Below are 8,200 nucleotides of genomic sequence, written 5' to 3'. Positions count from 1 at the left end.
ACATCCACACTCACCGAAATTTAATTTAATAATTGTTTTACATTCACCATTCTAACAAAGAAATATGATCATGGGAGGTAAAAAAAATTAAATTAATAAATGTTTGACATCCGTGGTCACCGAAATTTAATTTAATAGTTGTTTTACATATGATTTGGTATAAACCTAATGCTTGAAAATGACAATGATGGTAGAAAAATATCATAAACATTCATGTCATAATAGGATTTTATGACAATTAATTTTAATGTGTTAAATCAACAAAGAAAATATGTTTGAGCATTATTATTTATTAAATAATAATCATTAGTTTTTAACGAAAATGGAGTAAAACTTAAGAACACATACTAGGTATTCATTAGAAAATTCATTTTTACTATACCCATGGGTATCAATTAACATAACCATATTAATAAAGTGGTTGATATACATTGATTGATATTATTTTCCACCTTTCACATACTGATTAACACCATTAATTTTAAAAGTAAAAAATAATATTAATAAATATATATTAATCATTTTATTAATATAATAATATTGTTCAAAAACTTTTAATGGTTAAAAACATTTTCAAAAATACAATTTATAATATATCTATATATATATTGAACTATTTGCGTTGTTAGTCGTATAATCCACACAAAAGTGTGAACAACTCGCTGGACAAAACAAAAGTGACTTGATATTGCGTTCCTAGTCGTCTAATACACGCAAAAGTGACTTGACTAATCCGGACAAAGTAGAATATAGATTCAAGTTGATTTCGAAAGGCTTATCTCAATGGTTGATTTCCAAAATATCATAGATATGACAGTAGTCAAATAATTCAGCACGACTATAATTTTCTGATGTTCAAATATTCAGGAAATCAGCCATCCATATAAGGATGCCCTGCCCCTTCAAGTTAGATCACCACAGCAGATTAGAATAGAATGGCCAAGTTTCGATCGCTGTCTTTATTATTATGGTTCTCCTGCATCATAGTCAATGCAGCTTCTCCTGCGCAAGCACAAGCTACAACGCCTCCTCTGAATACCCTCTTACTTCAGGTGAGATCACATTCATTCTTTCATTCATGAATTGTTAGGCAGGAAGGACTGATGTTAATTATGCTACTGCTGCGTATTTAGAATTGCATGTCATATGGTTTTTGTTGGACTCCAAATGATGGGCTGGTCTTCATATGCTAACCTTTCCAGGGCTTCAATTGGGAATCGGCCAAGAGTTCTACTCCTTGGTATAACGTATTGAAGGGAATTGTAGACGATGCAGCGGACGCCGGCATTACGTACGTCTGGTTTCCGCCGCCCTCACAATCCGGCGCCCCTGAAGGTATGTATACGGATTTAGTGGGTTTCATGGTTTTTTCGAGGTAACTTACCATTGAGAGAGCCCATAAAGCATACTGGAAGCATACGGGGCAGATGAGAGTTGTGATGGAAGTATGATAAAAGTTACAAATTCCAATCGAAATCTGTTTGTGTTTTGTGGTGAATTAGGTTATTTGCCAGCGAAGCTCTATGATTTAGACTCGTCGTACGGGAGCGAGCAACAACTAAAGGATGCCGTGAATGCGTTCCACCAAAAGGGAATTGCGATTATGGGCGACATCGTGATAAACCATCGGAACGGGACAAAGCAGGACGATAAAGGATATTGGTGCGTGTTTGAGGGCGGGAAGGGGGACGGGACTCTGGACTGGGGACCCTGGGCGGTCACCGTGAATGACAAGCCATATCCGTGCGGCTCCGGCCAGGCGGACACCGGATGGGACTTCGTGGAAGCCCCGGACGTGGACCACACCAATCCCAAGATACAGCAAGATTTGTCGGAGTGGATGAATTGGCTCAAGTCCAATGTCGGATTTGACGGCTGGAGGTTCGACTTCGTCAAGGGCTACGCCGCAAACCTGCTGGGCGGCTATATACAAAACACAACCCCCAATTTCGCAGTTGGGGAGATGTTGGACAGAGATCGCCAAAATGTTGTTGACTGGGTGCACAAAACGGGTGACCGCGCCTTCGCTTTCGATTTCCCTACCAGATATATCCTTGCGGAGGCATTTAATTCCAATGACCTCTCGCGCCTAAAGGATTCCGATGGAAAACCCGCTGGCATGATCGGCTTATTGCCCCAGAAGGCGGTCACCTTCATTGAAAATCACGACACCGCCCGCCCCCCCGCCCCCCCCTGAACATACCGGTCTTCCCCACTGATAAACGGGCACAGGGCTACACCTACATTCTGACTCACCCCGGCATTCCGACCATCGTAATAATCTTCTATACTCTTTTCTTGCATTATTTGCGACTAATTAAGGTGGATATTTAGTTTAGTTAAATATTGATAACGTTGTTTTTTAATGTGCAGTTTTATGATCATTTCGTGAACGGGTTGAAAAATGAAATTAAAATCCTGACTGCCATACGCAAGAGAAATAACATAAATGCTAACAGCAATTGCAGAATTATAACTGCGGAGAGCGAGCTGTACATGGCAGCCATTGACGAAAAGATTGTGATGAAGATCGGGCCGAAGGATGATATAGGAGAGTCCAACACGCCTTCTCCAGACTTCCACGTCGTTGCTTCTGGGAACGACTATTGCGTGTGGGAAAAGAACAGCTCCTCCGCTCACTGAGGTCCATCGCCAGCCAAGCAGCAAAAATATCTATTTGCATAAATAATGTCAAGTCCAGTTGTGAAATGTTTGACAAATTTCTAAATAAATATCATATTTTGCCGGTACTTTTATTAACACTATTCACGCGTCGGTAACCTGTTATCATCTTTTGCTGACTCATTATGAATATCGAAAATACTTAAATTTTTAAATCACGGAAAGATGCGGTATACGGATTAATATTCTCTATTTTCTTTTATGTATATATATGTTTTTTCAATTTTACAGGTTTATAAAAAATAATATTAATATACAATATTTTATTTTAATAACCGTTAAGCTTTAATGAAAAGGAATGTTATTATCATTTCATAGAACTTTCAAATCAAATTAAAAACTATTTATTATCCTTCGCTAGGTATAATGTATTCCAAAATAAGTTTAACCTTTAATTAAATTTACATTGACCAATTTTTTTTTAAAAACATATAAAGTGAACATTAGAACTTATAAATATTTTATTTTTTACAATTATTAAATTAAATTTATCTAATTTCTGATTGGTGCAAAAGAGAGGAACTCTTATTTAGCAATTATTACTTCAACTTCATTAAATAATGACACCTCATTTAGACCATGTACAAAATGATAAGTACAATTATATTTATTGAATCTGTGATATAGAGGCACTTAATTTTCATCGTCGTCATTCGAATTCAGCATCGAGATTGATTTCAATGTTTCGAGGTAATGAATTCGCTAATTAAATACTTTTCGTTGGCTCTATTCTCCATCACGATGTTAACATTTTCGAGGTAATCAGTTCACTCATGCTCCTTGGTGGTCACCAATAGGATAGTCTTATGAAGATGTCTGCAATACAGATCACCCATTTTAGATTATCTTTATTGTGAATCAGGTTCCAGCATCGAGATGGATTTCAATTGCAATCTGTCCTTTTGGATAATCTGTGATTAAATGCATATCAGAAATTTGACCCTTCTTAATGGAAAGAAATCACTAGAAGAACAGAGGTAGATCAGTAAAGAACTAGAACTCCTGTAGCAGGTAGCGGAGATAACTGAATTGACATTGATCGATATCACTAGAAAATAGAGGTAGCAGGAACTTGAAAGACCATTTGTAGCTTCTTCACAACTGATTGAAGTTATGGCACACATTACTTATTTGTAATTAAACACTAGGGCTATAAAATGCACATCGGTTATCTGCAATTAGGGTTTTTCTCACCTTAGGCAATTTCATAAAAACAATATGCTGGTATATTAAATGTTCCAGTTAATTTTAGAAATGTTGAACCATAAGCAACAATGAAAATCTATGCACAACAATGAAATCGGTCCTTGGGCATTTAAAGTATTGATGCATGAGACATTTAAAATTAGATTGAGTTAAGAGTTTCTTGCCCGTGTGTTTTGCTGCATTGTTCATTCGTGTTCTTCAATGTTTCTCCGCTTTCTGCGTATCGGTGGTTTTTTTCTCTCGGTATGTAACCTAGCTTCTCCTGAAAATAGTTGCAACAGATTCAAATCGGAATTAGGTATGTACCTAACTTCTCTTGAAATTTGTTGCAACAGATTCAAATCAGAATTAGTTTTTTTTCCTTGACACTGTAAATACCGTTAATTTCTCTTTTTAATCCTTTTTTTTCCCATTATATCTTCTTGGCACTATTTTCTCAGTTAGGTATTCTTTCAAACCTCTTTCTTTAGGAGTTTCTGTTGTTGTTATTGCTAGCTTGTCTCCTCCAGTTCCGTTAACATATATTGGACATTTGTCAACATTAATATATTTTAATTTTCAATTATGTTGAACCTGTGCTTTGAGACATGATCTGATGATTTTCTTCAGCATAGTTGCCAGGTTCGACGTGCCAGGTTCAATTCTCGAGGGGTAGCTATTTCAACATAATTGCCTAAGTCATGCACCTGGCCTCATCCCCTTGAAACTAATGCATAATGGCAATGGGCGTCCATCCCTCTATCTCAGTCTCCTCCTTTGGGATCAAAGTTTTGGGAGGCTTGCTAACGTCTTTAGATATTCATCAGTTCCAAGAACTTGTTAAGTTTATTTTGAAACCAATGGTTACTTGTATTTGAAGGTAGATGACGAATGGCAGAAGAATGACTCAACTCTATATCTCCACAATCTATCTTTCAGAAAAATTATATATAGGAAAATATATCCTCACCCCTTGGATAAGTTATGTAATATCGTAGTGGCTTGGTGGGATTACTGTAGAAACACATCTTGAAGCACTTATGTCCACAAATGTTGGGTTGTCAATAGAAAGGTAAACTTTGATAGAACTTGTCTCTGACATGCTCATGAATGATCAGAATTTATTCTCATTCTTAGATAGAGTGGGATTGTGATTGTTTCAGGGAAATCATGTGCGGAGGTTCTCATTTCAATTTTTAAATCTGTGAAGCAAAGAATATGCCTTTGGATTCTAGCAGTGTTTTCCTCATTTCAATTTTTAAATCTGTGAAGAAAAAAATATGCCTTTGGATTCTAGCAGTGTTTTCAACCAATCTAGCTTCACTTTGCAAAATCCAGTTATCCAGATGAGAAGAGGCCAAAGTATGTGTGTGTCTTTACCTTACAGAATTTTTTTTCTCCACATGTTTTATGCTCTACATTAAGTGCTAGCTATTCTCAATCACTTTTATAATGAAACCTTGTCTACATAATTTTTTGGGGCACAATTTAGAACCTTGGTAGTTGGGCGCGTGAGTTCAAACCTGTATGTGCTCTTCAAAGAGTGTTGGAACTAGGAATTTATGTTCCCAATTTGCTTTGGGTTAGCTTTATTCTCACCCATTGGATAAGCTATGTAATATCGTAGTTGCTTGGTGGGTTTACTGTAGAAGCACATCTTGAAGCACTTATGTCCACAAATGTTCGGTTGTTGGACATTTTGGAAATGATGACAAAGGTTTGCATATTCTGTGGTAGAATCAGAATAAAACCAATTTTGTTTGACCTTTCAGTTTCTCACCTACAAACCAAAAAAATACTTCCAGGCTCTGTCTATATTGTTTTGTTGCATGCAGCTTTTTATTGTGGACTATTGATGAAGGAGAATTTCCATTTAGTAGAAATAGAATGCCTTTGCAATCTTAATCAGATTTATTGTGTTTATATGTGCACCTGCATCTATCCATGAAACTTTCAGTAAGCAAGAATAATCATTACACCAAACATTATGATAATAGAGAAGGCCAATTCTTATTTCTTTGTACTGCTTTCACTGGAAAACAAATCTTTTTGTACCTGGTTTAAAATTGTAAAAAGTAAAATATGTCATAGGAACTGGGTATCCTGCTATTATTTTACACAGAAATACTCACACAAATTAACTTAAAGAAGAAACAGAGGTAGGCAAAGAAAGAAAAAATACTCTCCAAGTCACTGATAAGTTGAGCTTTAAGAAAACCCAAGTTACAACCTACCAATAAGCCTAACATAAAACTGAGGAAATCCAACCAAGAAAACACACTACACTTAATTTTTTTATCCTACTTATTTGATATATTTAAGCTTCTTTCTAGTAACAGAGTTTACTCATTTGTTTAAACTTTCTCAAAACGTATTGAATATCTTATGCAAATTTATTATGCAATACTCAATGAGTAGCGTATGCAGATTTATCATCATAAGGAAAATGACAATTGATTTGTGTTTAGAACTTGCACTCACTCAATCTTAGTGGTTCATTTTCAGAACTTACTAGGTGATTGGAGTATTGAATTCACGATGTAGTGGAGCTCGCAGTGAGGGAATTCACTAGAAAAATAGAGGTAGCAGGAAGTGATTGCGAAAGAACATTCATAGCATATGTGGAACTGATTGAAGGTATGGCTTCTTGCAATATTTGTACTTCCATCTTCTCTATGGTTTCCTTCTGTGCAGTTTCCTCATTGTAACATTTTTTCCTCTGTGTTTTTGTGTGTGTTTTACATTTTAGGATGGCTACGTCTCATGCTATCAATGTTTATACATTTATTTAGGTTAATTCACTATATTTTAATTTAATTTTAGTTAGCAATGGATATTATCGTTCTATGGAAAGAAGAGATAGTAGGAAGATTGTAGTTCCAGTTTCTATCTCCCTGCTTTCAGTCTAGATGATTATGGTGGCAAAGACTACTTCTCTATTGTAAATGGTCTATGTTTCACTATTGTCTAACCAATATCGCCTTAATTTATCTTCCCACTCTTCGAGATGGTCCAAAATCAGTACAGAGGCATCCCTGTAAAATATTTCTCTTATATCACGTATGGTGCACAACAGCAAAAGGGATTGCTGATCCAAGTCTTACAATCAGATATAATATCATGATGATCTGTTCTAGTCATGTTGAAAATAAATATAGCCAATAGAAAAAAAGCAAACTCACCAAGAAAAAATCTATATTCGTGGCCTACACATTATGTGTAATGAAGTTGTTACAAAGTCTTGCTTTAGGCGAATTAGAACCATCTCACTTAAATTATATTTCTTGTCAACAACATCATTTATGTTCTTTATAGTTTGCTAAAGTACATGGATTTTGTGATTTCCTCATCATCTTCCTTTCTTTAGGTTCCTTCATGCTTTCGTTGTATGTCATAAGCTATTGGTTCGACATATAGAAACTTATATGGAAACTCCATTATTTTCTTTTGCAGAGTCTACTTGCAAATACGTGGGAGTAAGAATGTCAATTTAGTTGCATGTTCTATTCCACTTTGCTCCTGCTTCCATTTCATTACAAATACAACTTCCTTGTCTTGTTCTAAATTCTGAATCTAGCAACAACAAGACACTTGCATCTAGCTACCCAATTTCAACAAAAAAATTCATGAAATAATAATACAAACATGTCTGAAATAATTGATGTTGATAATTACAAACCAAAAAAACAATGTGACAATGATGCGACTATTGATGATGTCTTGAACACCAAAAACCCTTTTAGACGCTAAGCATTTTCATATGTTCCAAGTAATTGTCTTTTCAATGCAATTGAAGTCCTTTTGCATTTTCGATATATGTCCATTGAATTGCAAAATGGTACAATAGACCACTTCTTGATGTGCCTTGAACAATGTGACATAGAAGCATTGGAATCATTCAATTACGAGCTAACACCTGATGTCATGTATCAGCTTCATGGAATTTGTGACGTCAAAACATATTTGCAAAGCATGCATCTTCCCGCTTTAAATGGTCCTGTTGAGAATGAACAAGGATGATGGGGAGACACATTTTGCATACACTGGCTAGCAAAATGGTTGAATTTATCAATAGGAATTTGGTCATTAACAAAAAAAAGGTATTTTCTATTCAATTCAAACAAAAGGACAAATCCATTGCACATGTTGTTCCATGATGAGAACCTCTCTACTGGGCACTATGAACCATTGTTGTACAAAAAATAGCTCAATCAATTGTAATATGCATTCAATATCTTTCTCCTCCATGCAAAGATCTACAAAACTATTGTGAACTAATGAATGATAAAATGAAAGACCATAGGTTGTATGAAGCAACAAACATGATCTGGAT

The 8,200-nt window shown here is 35.5% G+C and overlaps 1 pseudogene across 1 annotated transcript; it reads left to right on the top strand.

Annotated features, from left to right (window-relative positions):
- The first annotated feature begins 821 nt into the window (after positions 1-821).
- On the top strand, positions 822-2,765 carry LOC149183125 (alpha-amylase AMY3-like; annotated as a pseudogene). Its single transcript, XR_016257169.1, has 4 exons — positions 822-1,052; positions 1,203-1,335; positions 1,503-2,274; positions 2,374-2,765. The product of XR_016257169.1 is annotated as an alpha-amylase AMY3-like (transcript).
- Positions 2,766-8,200: the final 5,435 nt, after the last annotated feature.

This window comes from Pinus tabuliformis, chromosome 3_2 (assembly GCF_031772625.1).
Source record: "Pinus tabuliformis cultivar Carrire ecotype Pingquan chromosome 3_2, CPIR1, whole genome shotgun sequence".
In the NCBI taxonomy this organism is placed as follows: Eukaryota; Viridiplantae; Streptophyta; class Pinopsida; order Pinales; family Pinaceae; genus Pinus; species Pinus tabuliformis.
The sequence above is the reverse complement of the archived record's forward strand: the minus strand, read 5'-3'. Positions and strand labels throughout refer to the sequence as shown.